We start from the raw sequence: 26,388 nt of genomic DNA, 5'->3' as shown, positions 1-26,388 counted from the left end.
CGAAACATATGCAGATGAGAAGCGTGGTGAACGTGAACGTTTGCTTCCTGAGCAGCAGCAGCAGCAACAGTCGCAAGCAGCAGCAACCATTGCCACTGCCACTGCCACACAGCATCTTCCAGTAGTTGTTGTAGATCAGCAACGTTAGCTGCAGTAGTAAACTCCATAAGAAGTCCCTCTCAGTTCCCACTGAGGCCCTCAGGTGCACTTGGTGTTTGTTGTTCAGCTGCCTTCTTTCTACTCGTATGCAAACTCAAATTTGGTTGCCTTCATTTCACTACGATTTGCAAATACTCTTTCGGAAAACATTATTTTTAGTTCCGCACTAACATTTAACTAGTAAGTGTCTTATCAACACAAATATAAATCAAACCATTCCAAACAATCAAATCAGTAATGAAATCGCTATTAAACATTTGTGATAGGTTAATTAATAAAATCTTCAAGTTTTTTAGTGAAGAAATCAATCTTTTAAGTTTATAACTCTCAAGTGATTAGTTATAAAAATAGATTACTTTTTCTAATATTTATGTATACATTTTTGAATAAATTTTGATTATTATTGATTATTTGAACTACGATCAATAAAATTGCGATTTATTCATTTTACAAAATTTAAAGAGAATTTCTTTCACATTGAAAATGTCTGTAAAAGTATATGAAAATAAATAAAAATAAAAAAATGTCATATTTAGAATTAAAAGCTTAAGTTTCGAATTTTGGTACTGATAATAATAACTATAATTTTAATGATTCGTAAAAAATCTGGTATATTTTTGCACTCTATGGTATACTTTGCATGTCATACTATATAAATATACCAAATATATCCTTCGATATTTGTAGTATTCTTTGCGGTTTGTTAATTTGGTATATTTTAAAATAAATACCACACTATTTTGCTTTAAGTAAAATGGTTTCTTATAGTCCAGCTCACTCGACTGTAGCTTTCTCACATGTTTTCTATATATGTTAACTATTTTATATCCCAAGCAATTACTTATTAATAATTTATCATTATCATATCTTTTTTCACATCATAAATCTTTAATGATTATAAATCTACGTATAGTTGGGAATTAAGTGCAGCATACCAGCTAAAGTACTTGCACTTGTTTAGGGTAAAGCTAAAAATCAATTCACACTCGATGCCTGCCCTGACGTTCTTCTAAGCCTTTTGTTATTTGCTTTTGGGCTGCTGCTGTTGTTGCTGCTGCTGCTGCCGCTCTCTCTAGTGCCGTGGCAATGGAATGCCACTTGTCTGTCGTTGCAGAGGCTTGGGTTGATGCCTGAACTGATCTTTTGGCTGCCTTGCGGTTCGGTTTGCTGCTGAATTTATGTAGGGTTAGAGGGCGCAATGCTCGATGAGCCGTTGAGTTGCAGTTTGGAGTTGCATTTTGCCGTTTTGCTGTTGAGTTGAAGTGCCTCCCGACTCTAGCTTGCAACTCCAACTCGCAACTACGACAACGATTGCGACTGCGACTGCGACTTTGACTCTGAGTCAGTCTGAGAGTCATTTTGCAGCAGTTGTAAGCGTGGCATAGCGAAATGATTTACATTCGCAGCCAACATAAATTTCACATTGCAGCCGTGTAACGACTTTGGCTCTGAGCAGCAAAACGTTTAGCAGGCAGCAGCATCCTCACAATAGCAGCAGCAATAATATGTTAGTTGTTGAGCCGCCGCAGAATCCTTTTCTGTAATTAATTCTGTAATTTTATGCATATTTTTAGAGTACAATTTGCCGCTCGTATCGATTAGATGGCCGCGGATAATCGCCAAGACCAGTAGCTTCCAAACACAAACAAACATACACTCTAATAATAGTCTCTATCATTTTCATGTTGCCACAATTTTGCAACACGGTGGCATGTTGCACGGCTGCCACTAACAACAACAACAACAGCAACATGCGCTGACCCTTTCTGTATCGAAGTATCCAATGTGTGTCCAGCTTCCTAGACTGCTTCTCTCTCTTTCACTCTCAGCCCACCTGACCCGCAATTGCCGCAATTGTCGTTTCGCCTCATGTCGTCTTGTGGCTCGAAAAATATCGATTACATGTGAGACTTTGGCTGTCCACTGTTGTCCGCTGATGTCTTCTGCTGCTGCTGGCTCTCAGCTTTGGAAATTCAATTCCAATGAAAACAGTTAAATTCCGGTAAAAAGGTCTCCAGCATGCGAACGCTGCAAAACGTCGAACGAAACGTTTCGTTCGTTCCACCCAAAGTGGGGACCATGGTGGTCCCAACGATTATCATGAATTGATCTGTAAGATGTCAAAGCGCATAGACGCAGACGCAAAGACGCAGTCGTTGCTTGCCAAAGCAAAATGTGGCCAAAAGAATGGCCAATGTGGAGGTCTCTCACACACATGAGATCGCAGCAGTCTCCACATCCCAGTCTCAGCCACTTTGTCTGCTGGTTCCCCGTTCCCAGGCAAAGCCAAAGCCAAAGTCATAGCCAAAGTTGAAGTCAAAGCCAAAGTCTAAGCCCAGTTCAGCTGGCCAACACACACACACATACACACACAGACACAATGTTGTTGTTAGAATTGCGCGCAGATAACAGCAAAATGTTGGCAGCACTGTTGACATTATGAATGACAGCGGTTATTTATTATGTCTTGCATTCTTCCCAGCGAGGGAGCAACGTTGCCAAAAAGGCTGATGGGAAATGCCTCTGGCCAGAAGTCTAGAGTGAAATACATATCGATTATTGATCGACTAACAAAATGCATTGAATGTGGAGACGAGTAACTAAAATAATTGTCGAATTTGATTAATGATTTAAAGCATTCATGCTCAAGCCTATCGATAAATATAAATGCATAATTATCAATTAAAAAGTAACTCCATTTATTTTTAATAATCGATCAATTGTTAGTATCGATAACATATCGATAATCGATATCAAAAGCTTAAGCTACTCTATATATTTTTAAAATAAAGCTTTTTCTTGTTCAATGATCGATAATTTGCTGTCATTGCTATCATGTTGATAAATATCGATTAATTATTACATTCATATATGAGATGCTCTACATTTTGTTAACAACTACATAATTTAAAATGGAATTTTTTCATAGCCTTATCCACTGTATATCCAACTAACTAACACTAACAAATCTCTAGTGAACTTTTTAGAAATGATTTAAATACGCTCATATATCGATCACTTATCGATTAGTCACAGCCCATTCATTGCAGACTTTCTCTCTGCAAACATGAACTCACACCAATTCGAATATATGTATATCGACTAGTTTATCGCTTATCGAATTACCAGCACAGCATTTGCAAGGCATCTTTATTTGAAAATTAATTAATATAATCGCAAATAATCTCAACTATAGCAGTCTAATGATCGCATAATTCAATTGATTGATATTTATGGCTGTATAAATATCGATTTCCTATGATATCGAATAAATTTGATACTCATATCTTAATAGTCCCGACAGTCTGGCCGTCTAGCAGGCAGTTTGCCGCTGGCCACAGTCAAATTTAACGTTTCATTTGCTCCAGCTGAAAATTGCGTAACGAAAGCCGAAAAAAACAACAACAACAACAACAACAAAAATGAAAAGTCTAAAATAGTTGAAAAGCAGAAAAACAGCGCCACCTCCTACTCCTCCACCTCTTTTGCCGCTTCTGCCTACCATCTGCTTGTGTTTCTTTAACAACCGTTAAGTGGCAGGCTCGACTTCATTAGATTGTAATAAACGCGCGCTGGTTACAGCCCCAACAGCAACAACACCAACAACAACAACAACAGAAACTGACAGCAACATAAAAAAAAAGTTAAGAAAAGTCTAAGCATGGCTTATAAATGCAATTTCGTTCGCACAAACTTCAATGGACTTCATTAAAATATTCGAAACACAAGCAGTTTAGTGCCCCCTCTCTTCTCTTCCCCTCTCGGCACACCACTCAATTCCTCTTTGTCGTCCTCCTTCGCAGCCTCCCCAAAAACTTGTCAGAGACGCACTATAAACGCGACTCGCACTGGTCACTGAGAGAGCGAAAAATGGTGTGTAAGAGAGGGACAAGGAGAGGGAGTAGGCAGCAAGCGAGCGAGCGAGTCGAGAGTTCAGAGGTCTAATTGAAAATGCGCAAACTTGAAGAAATATTGAGAGAGCTGCACAAATACACACACACAAACAATCCATATAAATACACTTACGATATACGTACATGTGTATTTATCCATTGCCATTAGAACTCAATTTGCTCGCACGCATTCACAAAGACGCCCACAAGCCAAGTAAATTCCCTCAACACACATACACAGACTATCTCTCTCGCTGTCCCACTCACACCTGCAGCTGGAATCTGTGAGTTTCACTCTGGCATGCAAATTTATAACACAGCGGGCAAATTGGGGCCAACTTGTGACAATTTACGATATTAATACTAAATATTTGTGCCCCGTCGTGATTTACGCTCGAAAAGCACCAACAACAACATCAACAGAAAAATCCGAAAAAAAACGAAACAAAAATATTTGTAAGGATTATTTTGAGCTTTATGCGTTTTTATTGTTTGCTTGCCATAATTTCAGCGCTTAAGCGTTGCCAGACATCGCGTTCCATTGGCAGACGTTGCGCATAAAGTGGAGCAGCTCATAAAATTTTACGATAATTGCAACCTGGCGAGCCACTGACAAATGAAGTGATTTTAAATTTAACATTTACCCGACTGCAAAACCCTCCAAATCCACACAGGCACAGACTATATACATACATATGTATGTATGTCCATACTCACCTACATATCGATATGAATTTCTTTATGCTGCTATCTTTTATTTTTGCATGATTTAATTATATACGTTTCCAAATCTTGAAACAGGGGGCCACGAGAAACGTTAAAGCCGCACCCCGCAAACACATTTAAAACAAATAGTAAAAGCTAGCTTCACTAGTAGATACCCTGTAGCTAAAGCAAAAATCATCGTTGTAGTTTATTCCCTTATGTAATCAATAGTAAAATAATTGTTCTGACAAAAAACATTTAAGTCTATAAAAATGAATACAACATGATATAAACATTAACTCTAAATCAATTCGAGCCCTATGCTATATATAAATATAATATCTAATGACTTTTGAAAAAATGTTTGCGTAAGTAATAAAATTCTCATACTATCGCTAAAATCGATAGTAAGTAACTAGGTATTAGAATAACATTCATATAATGACAATATATGACTAATATATATTTGTTGAGCAATCCATAGTAACATAGTATTGTTCAAAATAAACATTAAATTCTATTAAACAAAAATATAATGTAATATATGTAAGTAGTAAATTATATAAGCAAACTAAACTCGCATATTCTAGCTAAATCGATAGTAAGTATTACGATGAAAAAATATTGTATTAACTTTGTATCATTATTTTCGTTTCACATATTATTGCTAAAATCGCTAGTATTAATACAAAGATAAACTGTCATCCTAATACTTATTAGCATACCTATTTTTAGCAAATATAGTGAATCGTCAACTCCACCCTTTTGCTGTTTATAGGGTATGTAAAACAATAATAAAAATTTCACCAAAATGTTGTGTGAGCGCGTAGAAATTTCGAATCGCATGCAATTAAGAGATCAGAGCTACAAGAAGCGAAAAAACAAAAATAAAAACAAAAAATATCTGTTCACTGGGAACTAAAATAAATTCAAAATATGAGGCGTACGTAATGAGAAACCTTTTGGGTCAATGAATTTGTTATCATCAAACTGTAACCGAAACGAGCGTCATGCACATTTGCATGGCTTGGCATGGCATCGCATGGAACGCGGAACGCAAATTACAAAAATTCGAAATTTATGAGACCAACAACAATAACAACAACAGCAGAAGCAGCGGCAGCAATAGGAATAACAACAATAACAATCTTAACTTTAATAAGCACCACAAGCAGCATTTTTTGAAAACCACATTGACGTGGCCTGACATAGAAATCTGCACCGTTGGCTATTAGCAATTAACTGGGGCTATTATGAGTCGAAGCCGACAAAAATATTTGACGTGCTACAAGCAGAAGAAGATCGAAACGAATCGATCGGAAGACGCAGCCAACGATCAAAGGCGGGGCTCCAAAGACGGGCGCAGAGACGATTGCAGGGAGCTGAGCAGAGGGCTAACTTTGGGGGCAGTGCGCATAAAAAGCCAAATGCCATAATAGCCAAATTAATCAGTCACAGGTAACAACCCAGCAAACCAAACAGCCAACACCAACAACAACTCTGTTTCTGCGTCCCGTCGTCCGCGTTGATGACTTAACAAAAATGTCAAAATTTTAGACAGATCCGAGGGAGAGAGTAGCCACAAAGCCGAATCTTACATGCTCTCCTAACAAGAGAGTAACAAAGCATAGCTAAATCTATTATACAAATACTATACGATTACAAAGATAAAGAAGAAGAGGATTAAAATGGGATACTATTCAAAAAGAAAGAAAATGTTTATTTATGTACATTAATATTGCATTAAATGTTGAAGATATGACAATATGCTAAATATAATAATAGTAAGTTAAGATTGTAAATAAAAAGATTTAATAAATATAAAATATATATTTATAAAACAAAAATTGATATATGTAAAAGCATAGAACTAAAGGGAATAAAATGGGATAATAATCGAAATGTTAACGCGAAATGCGTTAAATTTAAAATACAGATTACACTTGATATTAAGGATTTCAGATAATATGCAAAATATTATATTCAAGACAAGAAGTAATGTTTAATGTTTATTAAATGTAAAGAGATGTACAAAAAATCCCAAAGAAAAGTAAAAAAAAAGGATTAAAAATCATAATAATATCATGAAAAGCTTAAAAATATTTAAATACTATTCGCCCTTTCTAAATTATATACCATTAAAATATATATTAAAATAAAAATAAACATACACATCTGAATAATTTGTGTTTCACTTGTCAATATTCTAATTCTTTTTAAAAATTTAAAAAATTCAATGTCCTAACCTTAAAGATAAATATTTTTATTGAGATTTATAATTAAGAAAATTTTTTAACTGTATTCAATATTATTCATATTTATAATAATAAAAATATTTTAAAATATAAATTTTTTCATATTTATAACATTGAGAATATTTTAGAATTGTTTTCAATATTATTCATATTCTTAATATTGAAAAACAAATGAGACTATCCACTCAAATAAAATTTCGAATTCTCACAAGCAGCACTTAAAACTCGAAATACCCGTTTAAGAAAGTTCCTTGTAAGACTTACTTATGATCACATAAAAGGGTTTTGTCAGACATGTGATTGCCGAATATGCAAAGAGCAAAGAGAGTAAAGCGAGAAATCGTTGTGAGGCCGCAGCATTGTTTGGCTAACGATTGAAGGTGGGTGGTTGTTGGTTGGCTTAATGCTTGAAGTGCCCGCTGGCTTCAGCTACCGTTTCGCAGTTGAAGCTGACAAAATGTAATTGTTATATAGGCGCAAAAAACAAAAGCAACAACAAAAGCAGCAGCAGCAACAGCAGCAACAACAACGAAAAGAAAAAACAAAAACGGACTTAGTGGTGCCATCAATAAAGGCTGTTCCAGAGGCTGACAGCTGGGAACCAAACGGGAAAAACGCGACGCATGAATGTTAATTGAAATATGCGTATGAATGATGGACGGACAGATGGAGCTGAAAAGCTTGGAACTGTAGCTGGAAGCTGAAGCTGAAGAGAGAAGCTGGTGCCGTAGCTGGAACATTGGCTGCAGCTTTCACAATTATTGATTGATTTATTGATTGAAATCCGCGCCGCACTTCCAACAGCGAAGATGTTTGCGACTGTTTTGCCAAGTCTCCTTTTGCCGTACAAATTGTTAGCGCAGCCAACCCAAGTTCGTTGCCTAAGTCTTTTGGCGCCCAGTCGGGAAGCTGCCGACGTTGCGTCGCGTCGAGACGCACAAAACCAAACAATAAATAATTAAAGCAATTAAAAATGCTTAAAACAAACATTTAACAAGCAGCGGCAGTTGAAAATTGTTGTGTACCAACAAAACTCAACCCAAAAAAAAAAAAGAAGGCACAAAAAATTTACTTATCTTGGCCCCAAATCGCGTCTAAATGTTGCACATTTATCAAAGGCCCCCCTTATTTTTTTTTTTTTTTTTGCGTAAAAAGGTCAACGCACAGTTATGTCTGTTGCTTGTTATTCTCATTGTTGTTGTTGTTGCTGTTACTTTTGCTGGTTGCTGCTGTTCTGGTTGTACTATGTACAAACTATTTCCGCTCAACACGCTAAATATCTGGGAAATGGGTGCGCAAAACTTACGAAAAACTACACACAAACACACAAAAGTAAACCTTTAGATTAGAATTTTTGCACATGAAATCTAATTTTTGGCACTACGGCAATTAAAACAAATTTTGTGGTTCGAGATACAGTATCTGCTTTAGCTGTTAGTCGACACTCGCATTCGACTTGTATGCTAATGTTCAGTGGCAAAAAACAAGACGAAAGCAACAGATTTTCAATTTCCGTTTGCTAGCGAATATTTCACACACTTTCAAAGTAAGTTTAGAGATTTTATGATGATGAAAACTTGAACAATTCATGTGTGAAATTATCGATTAAAAGATATTTTATGATTATGAAAACTAGCAAAATTAATTGATGAAATTTGTGATTTATTTCTTTTATAATATTATACTTATTCTTTTTACATTTAGTTTTCGTTTTAATCTATTTAATACCAAAAACAATTTAACACTAAAACAAACTATGTCCACCGAGGCTAAAGAATAATTCCCTTACTTAATCCTTGCTTCAATCAAGTTTACTCTTTCAGCGAATCCCTTAGCTTTCGTTACACATCTAATCAGATAATTAAACTAGCCTTTTGTCAGTGTATGAAGCATACATAAGTTTAAAGAGGAAACTCATCCAATGCTTAACTCGCTTTTGAGTGTGTCTTCTGGCTCGTTATCTCGCTGTTTTTTTCTTATTCCGTACCAAAAAAATAAAGAAAAAAACCTTTCTGGCTGATATGCAAATAAGTTGATATACAACATAATTAAATTTCATTACAGCAACGCCCCGTGGACCAGAGTTTCTATAGGATGGATACATATACAACGTACGATCTCGTACCTGTGGCATGTAACAAATTGCCAGCAATTAGTGGGGGGTATCTCAAGAGACAGAGAGAGAGAGAGAGAGAGGGAGAGAGCGACTGACTCCGTCGATGTGTCGGTAGACGACGCGTCGCTCAATCGCATTCAATGGACTTGGATTCGGATTCAGTTTCAGACTCGGATTCCGATTCGGTATTCGGCAATCGAATTGAAATTGGAATGAGAATTGGCCCGCAAATTGATGTGCGATGCCAAATTGGAGCTGCAATCCATTTGCCTTCTTTCCATTTTCGCATTTGCATTTGGATGACTTTATAAAGTTGTCAGACCCAAAGTGAGTCCCGTAATGAAATGCACAAATTAATTGAGACAGATTGCGTATTAAGGAATTGCATTTGCATAACATGCATCGAATTGAGCACTTCTTGATAATTTGCGAATCTGCCAATCATGCAGCGTTAAATGGAGTTAATAGGGAAAGCTGAGAGGAAAAAAGATGAAACAATTATATGATTATTGACAGTATTACAAATCAAAATCAGTAACGCAAATCGATTTGTTCATAAAGGAATTCTTTACCGAATTGTACACAAAATTCTGTGGGGAAATTTGTCATGAATTAGGGGAATTTATTCCCTATATAGTAAATATTATTTATACCGAATTATCTCTTCATAATTTGCTCTGTAAAATTTAACTAAATACCTTTATAAATTAAGAAAGAAAAACAGTGAAGAATCTTCAAAAGTATCTTTAAGGATTCATAATTTATTTATTATTTTTCATAAAAAGTTCGTTAGTTCTACAAGAGACAAAAATTCAAATTTCTTTATTTTATTGCTCTTAAGCAAATCATGCGATTAAGGAAAATATTCAATTTGGTTTACTTCCATTTAGCAAAGTCAAAACATATTAAGCTGCAACGTCAAGCTTAAAAATCAAATATATTATATTTTAAAATATTTTTATTGTACCTACGCGAATGAACCAATTTTCTAGAATTATATTTTCTAATCAAATCCTTCTCTAAAGAAAAAAAATTCTTTAAAGGCTTAAATAGAATTTGCAGAGTTATAAATTAAACAAGATTCTTTTAGAATTATAACTCATAAGCAAACCCCTCGATTAAGCAATGTATTAAGATTCGTTTATTTCCACTTAGTAAACTTGATACATATCTAGTTGCATCATTTATCGCCAGCATGTGCACTGAAAAATGATGGGAAACCATTGTAAAGTCACACGCAAAACGCTCGCCCACGATTAGCCCACATGCTATAGGCCAGCATCTAAAAAAAAAACAGACCGATAAAACATAAAGGAAATGTATCTCAAGTAGAGTGCACTCGACTTGCTTTTCATACGACTCAGCGACGACGACGACAACAAAAGAGGCCACCTTTTAGTTCCAATAATTTACCAATTAATCATATTACTCAACCTGAATCCAAGTCGGAGTTGGAGTCTTGTCCACCGAGTAGGAGGAGTAGGTCGGGTCGCAGTGCTCTCTGACAATAGGTGCTGATTGCTGGACCCGTCCCCAAACCCAAAACGAGATGGAGCGAACATGAAACGAGCGGAGCCTGGCCTCTGGTAACAACTGCCCCATGGACGTGATAAATGATTTCGATTAGTTTGTTCTTGTAATTCGACGCCTATAAATGGGTCTATGATTGAGCGCCGACGACTTCGTTTACGTCAGGCGTTGTCGACATCGTCGTCTGCCGATGTCGATGTCGATGCCAATGCCGGCTGCACCCCTCTACTAAAAAAACATGGGAGAGGGGGATAAAAGAAGAAAAAAGCGGGAGAAACACAACAAGCGGCTTGTTGTTGCTCCTCTTGTGGTTCTCCTCGTTGCTGTTGCTGTTGTTGTTGTTGTTATTGTTGCCTGTAAGTCATTTGACAAATTGTCTATAATTGAAAGATTAGCTTTCCACACACAACACGGTTGACGTTGAGAAGAAGAACACGTCGCTGCAGTTGAAGTTGAGAACCCAGCAAAAGTAGCTGGTTCTGGTTTCCTTCGCTACACTCAGAGAAAACAGATGAACTTTTTCTTTTTAGAATTAAAAACGAATTTACTAAAAAAAAATATGTAACAAAATATTGTTGTTGCGATTTGATATTGAAACTACTAGCAAATTTAACAAATAATTTACAAACAAATTTTAAAAAATTTTAAATATCAAGAAAATGAAATTAAGAATTCGCAAAAAATGTTTTACGACTATTATTCCAATGAGATGGTTATATAGACATAAAGAGGCAAAACAGAAAAAATCCGAAATTAGTTTATTTGATAAATTTTTAAGTAATTTTTCAGTAACCAAAATACACACAAAATAATATAAATGATGTTTATTTGTATCGTAAAAAAGGTAAAATAAGAGTAAATGTATTCATGTTGTAAGTTTTCATTTGGAATGCACTAATATCACTTCTCTTAAATGAATGAATATTACAAAGATAAAGTAAATAAATAATAAATAATATAAGTATATACATATATCTATTATTTCATTTAGTGGGACCGCATTTCAAAAAGAAAAATAATTTTATGTTGGTAATCTTAATAATATTCTTTGGAACCATTTAGAACCTATTCTCACAGTGCAATGCATGCCCTGCCCCCCGCCCCTACTGCCCTGCATTGCCTGGTTGGTGGTGCTAGGTAAGCTTATACGTTGCCGCTTATCAGCTGTGTTGCATCTGTTGCGCGTTGCGAGGTTTTATTAATCAAATTCACAAAATGGTTTTAGGGGCTGGCAAGTAGGTGGAGCGTGTTTACATAGGCAGCCAGCAAACAAGTGCCTGCCTGCCAGCCTCCTCTCGCTCAGAAGGCTCTCTGCCTGCCTCCCTCCCTCTCCCTCTCTCTTACTCGTCGTATACGTAATTGGAAATGGTGTGAAATTCGCGTGCCAACAGACAGACAAAGAGACAGACACACAACGAGAGGGAGAACCAAGCTGTGTGTGTGTGTGTGAGGAGGCCACCAACACGATGCGAAACGGAACCAAAAAGAAAAACCAAAAACGAAACTAAACTGAAACACAACGAATTGGAATGGAATGAAAAGGCAATGGAACGGCAAGCTCATTGGATTTTGTAATGCGTGAAACATGTCAGCGCAATGCGATTGCTTATCGCTGTCAATTATTCAAAAGCCAGTCACTAGACAGGCTTACAAATTACCCTCTTAAATATAACAAAATAAGAGACTCGCGACAGACCCAACAACAACAAGACGCAAGCGAAGATCACGCTGTAGTTACTTTCGGTGCGGGTGGGAAAGAGGGAGGGGGAGAGAAAAGATCCACAGACGATCAGAAAATTTAAAAGTGGTGCGATTTCCTGGTTGGGATTTTAAGGCTGAGGCGACGGGACAAATTGATTGAGTTGGTGGAGTTACTCAGAATGGGAGAGTTAAGTATGAATGAAATATAATCTAAAAGACGAAATGTGTACGTAAATATTATAACAACATACAATGAATAGGTAATATTATCGGACTCTTTATAATACTTTGAAAATAAATATCTTAAGTCATCACTTCCCATAATAAGAGGATTAGTAGAGAACTAAATATTAAACGGTTAGAAAAATATAAGGTTTTTGTAGATGCTTTTACAAACTCTTATAATTGGTTTCAATTTTTTTGTTACTTTTAATTTGTATTTTAATAAGTTCAGAATGGAACAAAATACTAAATTTCTAAAAAATATATACTCTTATGAGGATTTAGTAGATACTCTACAAATTCTAAGAATTCTCAATTAAATTCTTTCAATTCTTTAAATTATTTTCAATATTTCTATTATAATATATGTATGTATGTTTGGTATAGAACTAAATATTAAATTAAGAAAAACTATATACACTTAAGAGACTTTTGGAGATATAGAACTTTTTCCTCTACAAACTGGTTTCAATTCTTTGTATTACTCTTAAATATTAAATTTCTAAAAAAAATATACATTTATGAGGACTTTGTAGATACTTTTACCTCTTATAAATGGTGCCAATTCTTTTTATTACTATCAATATTAGTATATTAACATATAACCATTTACATACATTAATTGCACATATTACTTATTTTAAAGATTTAAAAAAGCCAACAAGTAATGCGCTGTTCATAATCATTATCTCAACCACACATAATTGATTGATAAAGCCTAAATCTGTTGACCGAGCGACACAATCAATGGCAATTTCAGCTTATAAAAGTCGCGGTAAATGCGCCAGCTCAACGCATTGTTCTACTTTATGGTTTGGTTTTGGCAATGAGTACGAATTGAATACGAGCTGTGAGCTGTGAGCTGCGATTTGGCCAACTTTAATGGCTCGCATTAATTCTGCGGTTTCGTCTTCATTGAAAACTATTTAAGCCAAATTGTTGCGCTATTTTGTGCACATGATTGTTACAAATTGTTCAATTAAAGGCTTAAAAAAGCCAAGGCGAATTGGCCCGGTCCAAGCGCGAGACTTCGCATCTCTAGTCTTTGGCCTGGCCAAAAGACGCCTTGGCACATCGGTAGCCAGTTAGCCAGAGGCCAACACAAAAAAAAGCCTACACTTTTTTCCCCTCAGTTTTTTTTGTGTGGCAACTTGTGCAGGGATAATGGATGTGCATTTAAGCAGCCAACTGATAAATCGCTGGACCGAACAGCAGGTGTCGCACCCGTGGAGTGTGAGGAAAAGTGTGAGAATATTGCGTGGAAAAAGCACAATTTCCACAGTTCGCACAATTTATTAACATAGCACCAAAAAAAAGCGAAATTTTCATATGAAATGCATATAAATAAACACCAGCAACTGCGATAGCAACAACCACAAAACTCAATTGCCATGAACTGTACTGCAGTTCGGGCCTAAACGGAACATGGCCAACAGTCATTGTGGCTGTTGCTAGTGTTGCAGTTGCTGTTGTTGCTGTTGTTGCTGTTGTTGTTGATTTGGCAATTAGGGGCGTGATTTTAGCCATTGTGCATTTAGCATAATGAAGCGCAATAAGTGTTAATTGGATTTGCATTTTGTGTGCTGCCTTCCCGTCACACCCTTGCCCACCCCTCCCTTCATCCACTTTGCCACTCTTGAACTCCCTTGCTACCAACTCAATAATGCACGTGGCTTGATTTAGTGCAATGAAGCGCATAATTTATGACTAAATTCTATAGTACGCTTGATTAAGTTGCGAAATATGCAATAAAATTTATTAAATTGCTAAATTAAGCGCCAAATACGAAAGCACGGAGAAACTTTTGCAGTTAAGTGAGCAAAGTTCAAAAAGTTAAATAAGGCAAATTGAAATAGTTGAGGAGATAACAACTTATCTTTAAAGAAAACTTTGATTTACTTTCGCTATTGAACTGTGAAATAATCAGAAACACTCTAAAGAGTGGGTAATATACACATTGAACATAAATGTAAAATGGAAAGAGAAAATTATTAAAATACGAATCATGCAGCATTCAAAAAATGTAACATAAGTCTACATAATTTAATTAGCAAAATTTATAAAATAAGTTAGATAAATCTACAAGTTATTAAATAAAACAATTAATAACTTTAAAAGCGCTAAACTAAATTACAAAAGTGTACAAATTCATAAAATGTCATTTAAAAGGAACCAATGCAGCTGAAATACAAATCGAATTTCATTTATTGAGAAATTTCAAAAGTAATTCAGAAAAGTGTCTTCAGCCCCTTCGATACAATAAGATTTAACAATTTTAAAAGATAGAAATAAACTAAAGTAAATCGAATTTGTAAAACGTTGCACTAATTTGTAACACTATTAGAATAAAACAAAATGTATTCAACAGAAATAAGATCTGAATTGTATTCCTAAGGAAATATTAACAAAAAAAGCCAAAGAAATTGTCTACAAGATGTAAAGAAATTAAATTACACCTTTAATACAAATAATCTAATATACAAAAGTAAAGAAAGCAAATTTCACCTGAAAACTTCAGGAAGACAACTTCAAAGAAGACATGGAGACAATAAAATTGAATAGAAAATTGAACATCACACTTTAGTAATATCTAGTACATTTTTAAAAAGAAGAAAAGGTAAAGTAACAAAAACTAACAGCAGTTTCCAGCAATTAATCAATATCCACTTGATCCATTAACTACCCAAACATAACTCATTCAAACAAAAACGAAAGTGTAGACTCAATTTGCTATAATTTAATGCTAACAAGTATAAAAGCTACAATCGAGTATACTCGACTTTGAGATACCTGTAATATGTTTATCACAAAAATACTAACATAAGCCGAATGCTATATTTTGTATACTTATATAGTATTACACTCAAAATATACCATCATAAAGTTAAAATATACCAGATTTTCATGCAAAGCATCTAAGAGCCAATTTCCATACAAAAGTAATACTTCAATAACTTCAACAATTTCTATCTTATCGCACAGACAGACAAACGTACAAACTATATCATCAAGAACATATACTTTAGAAGGTCTGACATGCCTTTTTCTGCCAGTTACATACATTTTCTACAGACACTAAGTTATTATACCCTTTTTTATGGGTATCGGGTATAAACAATGACTAAAAACAATAAAATGTTGACCACTTTGCAAAGTGTGGGAATTTTACATTCTCCAATGGCTAATTTGGCATAGATAATTCAAAGTCAAGGAGGCAAAATGTTGACAACATTCAATCAATAAAAATGGGCTATAATGCCAAATGACTTATAGTTGAAATTAAAGTGAATCAAAGCACAAAAGTCAAATAGCTAAAGCGATGAAGAGAAAGTGAGTTGGTCATAGATCAAGTGCAGCTATCGCGATGGGCAATCAAAAGCAAAATGATCAAGTACTATTTGGTATACTCGTAAGTAGCACATGGGGAGCTAATGAAATTTGAGTGGGCAACAAGCGGCAAGCGCCAGGTAGAACACTAAAAATGCAACATGCAACTTGCAACCTCACCTCTGGGGTTTGAGACTTGCGAGGAATCTTGTTGCTGGTTGGTTGGTTGGCTTGGGGTCTGAGATCTGGGCAATGCCATCAAATCATGATCCTCATCAAGGCCAAGGCGACAGTCAGCAAGTAATCAGCAGCCAACTTGGTTCAAGTCAAGTTCAGGTTGAGAGATGCTTATCAGCTGCAGACTGCAGACTGCAGACTGCCGAAGGAGCCACTAGCAGACCTCTTGTGTTGCACCAATTTATGATCGACAGAAGACCAAAAAGGAGCCACACAAAAAAAAGAGCAGAGAGAGAGAGAGAGAGGAGCATTGGGTGTTGGCAGGCTGCTGCCTGACTGCATCGACCACAATGATAAATTCTCATCAAAAAAATATTTCACACTGCGGGATATCATCTCAAATCCCCAAAGAGAACAGAGCTGAGATCTTTTGCTGATCAGATCTTTGTGTGTTTGGGGAATGCCACAAATATTTCTTGAAAATTATTAAAGATCATGCAAAGGCAAAGAGTAGAGAAGCAAAGCCAAGCAAAGCAAAGCAGCCAACAAACACGCGCTCATTTTGGCTTAATTAGTGAAACATGCCAACAAACTAACGTATGAACAACTTGCCACGATCCCGAATCTGGATTTTGGTTTCGTTACGTTTCGATCTTGATCTTGATCTGTTATACTACTACTACGACACTACTACGACTACTTCTTCCTCTTCCCATAGAGCTCTCAAATATCGCTCTCAACTCGTTGTCGCGCACTAATTAAAATTTATATATTTTAAGCGCATAGTTTTCGCTCGAGTTTCAAGATTTTTTTTCGTTTGATTTTTGTGTGTATGAGTGTGTGTGCTTATATTTTATTGTTATTATTCGGTTTGTTGTTATTGTGTTGTGTATTACGTGTTTTCAGCTTGTTTCGGCAGCCATTGAACCAATAAATCTTGTAGATAATATGATTTTATTAACTTTTAAATAGGCAAAACATTTGGCGCCTGTGTCGTTAGACGGCAAACTAAATTTGTTGTTGTATTTTTTTCGCATACCCTGTAAATAAAGGTAAATTTGGTGGAGCATGCTATGGCTCAGATTATATTCAACGAGTCACAAATGTAATTAAAAAAATAAATTAATATCATAAGAGTTAAAGTTGAAGTTTCTTTGTAATTAAATAATATCTATTATATTTTATATACATACATTATATGCATATTCAATGATTATATTATTTACCAGTATAAATACTAAAATGTATATATATTCTAATTATCATGAGAAGTTGAAGTTTTCTTTTTAAACAAATTATATCTAATAGATTTTATATATTATTTATTCATTCATTATACTATGAACTAGTATAAATACTAAAATAGAAATATATTCTAATGATCATAAATATTCTATTCTATTCTATTTAATAATCTAATATATTTTATATACTATACATATATTTATTGATTATACTATTTGTTTTATAAATACTATATTTACTTAAACTCTTATTATTATATCAAAAAACTAAATTCTACAGCAAAACTTATAGCAATTCAGATCTTATTATTTTTCTCACAAATATGCACTCAATTTAAATGAATTTATTTACTTGGTAGATGAAAAATTCCCATCGATAACAGGGTATTGGATTAGTCATCTCTTCTTGGAATTGGAATTGGTTTGCTTTACTTTTTTTGGGAATATTTAAAACTGATGCCGTTTTGACAACCAAATTAGAGTACATACTGTCGGTTGGCTTCGTTCGTTCGTTTGTTTTTTTTTTAGCTGCATATTTATCGCTTTGGCTCAGCAAACGTTGAATTAATTAAGTATGCAAATGATGCTCGAGATTTGCGGTACTTGCCACGCACCATGATTATGATGATGATGATGACGCTGACGATCATCATAATCATGAACAAAAAAATTTGTTTTCGTTTGGAATTTGGGACTGTTCGACATCACATTGGAAATTCCTTTGATTTTGGCGTTAGTTATTTTTATGAGGTGAGCTCATAATTTTACGTAGATTTATATATTTTTTTTGGTATTTTGTGGGTCAAACCCAAAAATCCCCAAAGTGATTAACGCGATTTACGTTTCGGTGATTTGAAACTGAACTGAATTTACTAATTAACTGAGAACAACGATTATTTATTAAATTATGACAAATTATTTCAGCAAATAAAATTGAATATATTTAATTTAGCGTATCCGCATTCTTAGACTAAGATTATATATTATAATATATTATGATATAATCCGAATTTGCAACATAAGAATGACAAAAATAAGGATCCCAATGAGTTTCAATCCGAAACTCATCCAAAAAAATATAAATATATTGGTGTATAAATATTTATTTGTTATGTAAGTCTAGGGATTATATAATATTCTTAAATTATATAAGCTGTTGTAAGTTCAGAATCTCAAAAAAAAACTTCATACTATTCTGCTCAACAGAAAACTAGTTTAAAAAAATATAAAATAAAAATACATAGTATTTAAAAATACTTTGTATTAACTTTAACTTTGTAATTTTATCTTTAGCATTTGTTTGAATTGAAATCAAAATAATCTCTGAACTCAAAAGTATTTATTTAAACAGAAAACGGATTTAAAAAATATATAAACATGCTAAATAATCAGAATGTTGCAATATTATCCTTAGCATTTTCTTGAAATGAAAGCATATTTTATTTCTATGTAATTTAGACTGTTCATTTTGTGAAATAGCAAAATAAAAACAAAGAAAACAAAAAGCAACAAAGTACTAGTAATTTATTATTATACACTAAAAATAATTCCCATCTAACAATGTCTCATCGATAATCTGAAATATTTTTCGCAGACATGGCGCGAGTTTTATGCAAATGTGCCGTAATCCCTTGTTGACATCTGTCAATTATAAATGTCTCAACTTTGGCATGTTGCTTGGCAAATAAAACCACATGTGGCAGATGGGAACAACTGTGGCAAACTGTGGCAACAAAATCTCAAGAAGGCATAATGACAAACATAGCAAAAATAAGCGATAAAATGAGTTGGTAAAATTTCACCAAAATAATAAAAACATGTGAAATATGTTCGGGCAACGCGATGGTACGATGCAATACCGATTTTGAGATTTTATGGCCTATTAAAAAGCCTGAATCATTAAGCCTTTTTTTTCTTGGCCAACCAAAGCCACATGGTCGCAGTCTGGAGTCTCCAAAGCCCAAAGACCCAAGTCGGTGTCGGAGTCAGAGTCGGAGTCAGCAGCAGCACAGTCGTCTTATCCTATGTCTATTCGCGTCCTAATTGATGTTAGTTCATAATTTTCCTTTGGAAAATGTAGCAATTAATTGCGTTGTCCATAAAACGCGTCGGTGCCCCACTGTGCGAGCCGCACATTGCGCAATGCGCCGCATAAAATGCCTCAGCGTTCGTCCAATAAAAGTTTACAAGCCAACAAGAGTACCACAAAAAAAACACAAGTAACTTCGCAAAGCGTTCAACTCAAGCCGATAAACGATATACACTAGATCACGAAAGAGATGAGAAAAATCAATCTCTGTGAACTTAATAAAAGAAATAAAATATAATTCGTAGTTTCGAATTCGTATTTGCATGCCAATAAGCTAATAAAACTTTATTATTGTACTATAACTTCTTTTAAAATCCTTCAAAATTATAGATTGTATTAGAAATCAAATTTCCTGTGAACAAGTTTTCTATTCTATTCTATGTTTCTAAATTAATAAAAGGAAAAAACAATAATCTGGGATTTATTGTAATCCTGTTTTAAGAATATTAAAAAAAAAATTGGTAATATTTTCAAACTTTGAAAGAGAACAGCTAAAAATATTAAATGTAGAAATGTTTAAATGTTATTTATCTTGTAGGATCTACATTTTAAATGAATAAAAAGTATATTATTTAAACTAACACTTAAACATTTTTATTTTCTTTCCTAGAAATTAAATAGGTAAATACTGTAGTACTATAAATATTAAAACTTCAACTAGTTAGTAGAATTTTATCTTGCCACTGTACAAATTTGCAATATATTTAAAGATCTACAGGATCCTTAATATTCGATGCAGTTTTACTTTTTTTGCAAGAAAAAATAAAAGTAAAAATATTAATAAACATTAAACAGTTTTCTCTTTTTCTTGTACACATAATTAAATTTTTGGGGAAAATCAAAATTACCACTTAAATTTAGCTTTTAGAAATTGGTTTCCCCAAAAACTTTGAAAATGAGAATCGAAAAAAATGGAGTCTAGGTGCCTCCCGTCAATGACATCAAGGCTACGGTTTAATGTAAGTAAAAACAACTTAATTCCTTCTAATGAAGAAAGATATCTCTGTACGTTAGTGATACATGTTTTATGAATATTAAAAGTTGTATTGTTCATAATTATTTCGCATTGTCTATAGTCCATAACTTTATGTTGATGAGCGAAATAAAAAAAAAACAGTACTAAACAAATACTGCTCAAGTGCATAACAAATTGCATATACCCTAAGAAACACTTATTCCTTTTGGTGGGCGTAACGTAAGAAACATGTGTGGGGTTAACTGCGAGAGAAAATCGCTGGTCAACATACTTTAGTAATTAGAACAAGAGAAAACAATAAAGAGAAATAGAGAATCAGGAATATGACCGCAACATGTCAAATATATTAAAGTTTACGCTGATTTGCGACGAGAATAAGAAAAAAGCCTTAAAGCCATTTGAAACTAATAATGTTGAAGAGAGTTCGAGAGTTTTTATTTATTTTTGTTGTTTTTTTCTTCTTCGTTGAAGCCGAAGACCACCGCTGCTTACACTAGATCAACGTTGTGCTGTGATTTACTGAAAATTAAATTTTTTTTTCGCTCTCCCCATCTGTATTTATTCCGCGAGAGGTCGAGAGACTGCAAGTTAATTATGACTGCGGTTTGTAATGGTGGAGCACACAGTCGGGATGATGGGGAGTAAATGGGGAGTATGGCTTGAATTTATGTCTAGTCGAAGAGACTACAGACTGGAGAGACTGGAAAGTTTAGATTGCAGGCAGAAGGGGGTTAAACAACAAACAAGTGCGCAGGTTATTTTCTGTTAATTAGTGTTACGTGATGATACCTCCACACACACACATGGGAATGGGTGGTGCCCAGCGAGACGAGAGTTAACCCACGGATTTAATGATCGCATGGCTGACAGACTGACGGACGGACGGACAGACAGACAGACAGACGGAGAGACAGACCAAACAGACAGGTCAAACAGATGGTCGACGTTATAAACGCCAAAACTATAAACAATTGACAAGGAGTATGCATCTGCATTTGTCCATCTGTATGTATATTTGTATGTGAGCCAACAAATTGTGCACAATTTTCACCAATTTACAATTTTATGATATTGCAAACAAAACAACTGCAGCAAAAGCAAAAAGAAAACTTCATTAAAGCATTGCAAAAATAGAAACGAAAAGCACAAAAAAAATATTTATGCAGGCAATTTAAATACACATCGCACCGCAATAACAACAACAACAACAGCAACAGAAAGAGCCGAAAAATAAATAGCAAAATAATAAAGGAAGGTGTAAAGACTTAAAGCCTGCAAACCAAGCCGCCAGCTAAGACACCAACAATAACAACACTAACAACAGCAACAACAACAACAACTAATCGAACTGGTCATCAATTGGCCAAAGCCTGGTAATGGTCGCCCAACACAACGCAAAAACAAACGGCACAACAGGCCAAACAGAGTCTTGGCCAGGCCACGAGTCGATTCCCAGTCCAGTGCAGTGCAGACCAAGCGATCGATCGACAACGGCAACGACAACGTCGAAGTCGAAGTCACCTCCAAAGCGGCAGCCGCAGCCGCATCGCAGCAGCAGCAGCAAACGGTCAAACACAACGACGATCGATCTTAACAGTCGCCGATGACTTCGACTTCGACGTCGCTGTCGCTGTCGCTGCAGATGCAGCTAAGCAGAGTCCAGATCCCGTCACAGGCAACGGACAACAGCCAAAGTGGGTGATGCGACGACACACATGCTCAGACAGCAATGCGCACAGTGTCCTCGACTTTATTATAAAGCTCAATATTTTGAACAAAAATTATTTCATTCAAAAACATGTAAGAAAGTTACACCATTTTTATCTGATCGCAACCAAAATTTCAGGAATCACAATTACTATAGTTATTATTGTACATACCAAAATTCGCTGCTCTAACTCTAAAGTTTCGCTTGTTATTCGATTTTTTTAATTTGCGGGGGCGGAAGTAGGCGTGGCAAAAATTTGAAAGAAACTTGATTAGCTATATAGTCTCTGAGATCCAGTGTTTCATGCGGACAAACACACAGACGAACAGACGGACATGGCTATATCGTCTCGGCTATTGATGCTGATCAAGAATATATATACTTTATAGGGTCGGAGATGCCTCCTTCTACCTGCTACATACATTTATAATACCCTTCCATCCTATGGATAGCGAGTATAAATATAATGGAATACAAAAAATGAAAAAAATGTTTTAGCATACTAAAACAAAAAGGAATATACAAGTAGTATCAAATTCTTCAGCTGATAAAATTGCACTAAATAAAAATCAGCGCAATATATTATAGTATAACATTCTATTTTAACGTTTATTACATTTTGCATTAATTACATTGTAAATTCTAAAAAAAATCGTTGTCGGAATTTTTAGTCACTTGATAAAAAAACATTTAAAATGAAAATTAAAAAAATTTTCAATTTGAAAACTATATATTTTACAATATATTAGTCATTATATTAAGCTCTTGTTTTTTGCTCATTAGCGTATTTATTTATAAACAATACGCAAGCTATGTATTCATATTTTCATCGTTTATTAAAAAGTATAGCATACTTTCAGGTTTAAGCTTTTAGGCTCCAGTTCTAAAAGTTATAAACAAAGACTTCAAAGTATTTTATATAAATTACATACCAAGAAAAATAATATATTGACTATATTATATTGTTATTTTTGACATTATTAAAATAACAAAAAGAAGCCAAAATCTTAAGATTGGTTATTGTTTATTGTTTATTTGCCAACAATTTGAGGATTATCTCACATTCTCGATAGATTGGTTCCGGTTCTTAGAGAATGTCATACATTTTTGAGTGTGTTGACATAATAATAATGTTAAACATAATGGATATAAGATTAATTCGTTAAAAAAAAAAATTTAAAAAAAAAACGATCGCCTGACATAGCTATTTTCTATTTTTTAGAAGACATTGATCTTTTTAGCTCTGTGCAAAATTCAGTTTTAAGCTAAATTAATTATACTATATTAGTAGTAATAATATAATGTATTTTACAAAGGCGATGCCACAAGGCAACTGAAAGATCAATAGTTAGAGTCATTTTCTATTTTTAAAATAAAACTTTTTAACTTTACGTAAATAATAGAACTATTCAAGCAAAATTCAAATATACTAATTTAGCATTTACTGTTTCGAGAATTCTAACAAGATTAATAAAGCAACAGATAGATTAGCAAACATGGCGTAAACGACTTTGTTTTTTAAAATGAATATCACAATAACACCTTTTTCGTAAAAATAAGTTTTTAAATTCTAAAATAAATTATATCTCAAAATTATATACATCTTTGAAGTAAAATGAAATTTTCATGTAAACTGATTAAAATAGAGCTTAAACAATTTTTTCACTGCTTTCCAATAAGCTGCGGCCCACTGTAAGCTAACTGTGCCCCGCCCTGAACCACCCGCAAAACGGCTCAACACATGTGAACGCCAAAAAAAAAACCCAAAACGCAGCAGCCGCTGCTTTTGGCCACTTCCCCTTTGCCCTCCAATGCAGCAACACAGCATGGACTGTGACCGTATGGGGCACGTTGCAAGTCGCGAGTCGACGGGCGGCCGATTCACCTGTCGCTGCTTTTTGTTTGCTTTACGCAGCGCAGTCGGCAGATGCAAATGGGTGGAGCAGCAGGCAGATAAAAAAGACAACGCAAAAGAGAGAGAGTGGAGGAGAGAGTATGAAAAGGAGAGAAATTGAGGAGAGAACTGCGACCTGGTCGCTGCTTTATGCGAATTCCATGAATTTGATCATTTTGGTGGAAGCGTATTAGATATTTGGCATCTTGGCGTGCAGTTGCCATCAACCACAACAACAGCAGCAACAACAACAACAACAACATTTGCACAAGTGACTGACGTACAATGCACAAAAAAAAGTGGTTGTTGTTGGCTTTGGCAGAGGTCAGCGCACACACGTGACCCGCTGTGTGTTGCATGATCGATGGAATTGCCACAGCAAAGCCTAGAAATAAAATGGATTATAATTATTATGCTGTGCACAGTTCGTGGCCAAGACTGGGACAAGTTTAAACGGCCAGAGGGAGGGAAGCAAAACACTTGGCTCACTTTTATTGTCAACCAATAAAATAGCCAAAGACGAAGACGAAGACGAAGACGAAGACGACGATGACGATGACGACGGGCTTACAACTTGCATGGAATTGATTTGGCCCGCAGCGGCTATTAACAGCAACAAAGCAGCGACAAAACGAAGTGGAAACCCTCAAGAAGCCGCAGCCAAAGCCAAAGCTGAGGCTGAAGATGAGTCTGCTGCAGTCCAATGAGGCTGAGTATGATGATGTCGATGTTGATGTTGATACAACGGCCAGCCGGGCGGCAGCAACTGCAGCAGCAGCAGTTGACATCAGGTGCCACTTTTGATACAGTGAAACCTGCTTGGGATGAACGACCGATTGCAAATGCAAATCAACTAAACAAAAAAAGTTAAGTTTAAGTTAGCAAACACCTAGCATAGATAAACTTTAAGAAGTAATATAACGATTTTGTAAAAATAAATAAAATATATCACTAAATTAAATATTTTATTTTTCAATCTAGTTAATTTTGAATTGGAAAATAAATTAAGTTTTTCAAGTGTTCATCAAAATATATTATTTACAACAAACACCACAAGATTCCCTAATCCAAATTCTAATTTTTACTTAAAAAGAAATATTGAAAAAAAATCTCTGATTTCTACATTTTTCATTTATTTAAATGAAGTTGTAATATTTTGTTGTGTAGAATTCGCATATAAATAAAATAATTTATGAAGAAGTAATTGGAGCATTTATTTGAGCTTTCATGATAAATGAGATATTTAAAAAAATATATATTTTTCAATTAAGATTTTTTTTAAAATTTTAAATAAATTTTGCAATACTTATCTCAGTTTGTTCTTATCAATTATTGACAAAACTATAATAAAATATTTCTTGTAATAAACAACTAAATATTCTGCATAATAAACCTTACACAAGCACCAAATATTAATTAGTTTAAGAAATATTGAACAAACATGTACGCTATGTGATTGTTTCACTGTACCCAAAATTCCAATAAGCATTTTTGTAGGCTAAAAGACACAACAGTGCCATACTGCAACAACAACAACACAACAACAGCAAATGCAACAGCAACAGCAGCGGCAGCAGCAACGTGGCGTTGTAACAACATAAACAACCGAATACTATTTGGCCTTTTGCACCTTTTTGGCATGAAACAACTTTGGCAGCGAGGCAGGCAATGTGCATTGGATGAGCTGTGTTAGCCCCCAAAGATCTTTATTTCGGTTCGAAGGATGCCCGATGATCGCGTATGCAGCTAGAAAACAACAACAACAACTACTACGACGGCAACGACGGCAACGACGACAACGCCCCGAAAGGCACAATTAAAATTTCACGCTTCGCTGCCGCGTTTTCAACCTAACCCCAAAAAGGGGACAAGCAGCGCGCCGCTAAAACACGCTGACCATTTTCGGCAGTGGCCACCGCGGCCTGCCAAAAAAAAAAAAGTGCGGCGTCGGCATCTTTACTTTGTAGCGGCCAGTAGAGAGGGATATGTATATAGTATGCACTTACCTATTTTAAGTTAGCGGTAGCCGCCAACTTAATGCCACGCGTGCAATTTGCAGAGGCCGCGAGGGAATTGCAAAGCGCGCAAAGCAGCAACACACATACACGGACACCTACACGCACACTTGTTAATGAGCTGGAGCGCGTGCTAATTACTGATGCCGGTTTCAACAATTGCAAATGGCCGACGGCATCGATAGCAAAGCAAATGTCAACAGGGGCACCAAATAGCCAGTTAGCTGATGTTTAATGTTCAAATTAATATGCACAGATTTAAATTGCCCGGCGATCAACAAACACTTTAAATTCAAATAAATATCTCACAAACATAAATAAGCCGACAAAATCAACGAATTCCACATTCGACACTTGATTCCACTACACAGCTGTAT

General features: G+C 35.0%; 1 protein-coding gene across 2 annotated transcripts in view; it reads right to left on the bottom strand.

Annotated features, from left to right (window-relative positions):
* The window catches only part of LOC117571690 (transcription factor SPT20 homolog), a 144,741-nt gene that overhangs the window by 107,227 nt on the left and 11,126 nt on the right, over positions 1-26,388 (bottom strand). The window lies entirely within an intron of this gene.

The sequence above is a fragment of the Drosophila albomicans genome, chromosome 3, assembly GCF_009650485.2.
Source record: "Drosophila albomicans strain 15112-1751.03 chromosome 3, ASM965048v2, whole genome shotgun sequence".
Lineage (NCBI taxonomy): Eukaryota > Metazoa > Arthropoda > Insecta > Diptera > Drosophilidae > Drosophila > Drosophila albomicans.
Note: the sequence above shows the minus strand (reverse complement) of the source record. Positions and strands in the feature narration are given on the sequence as shown.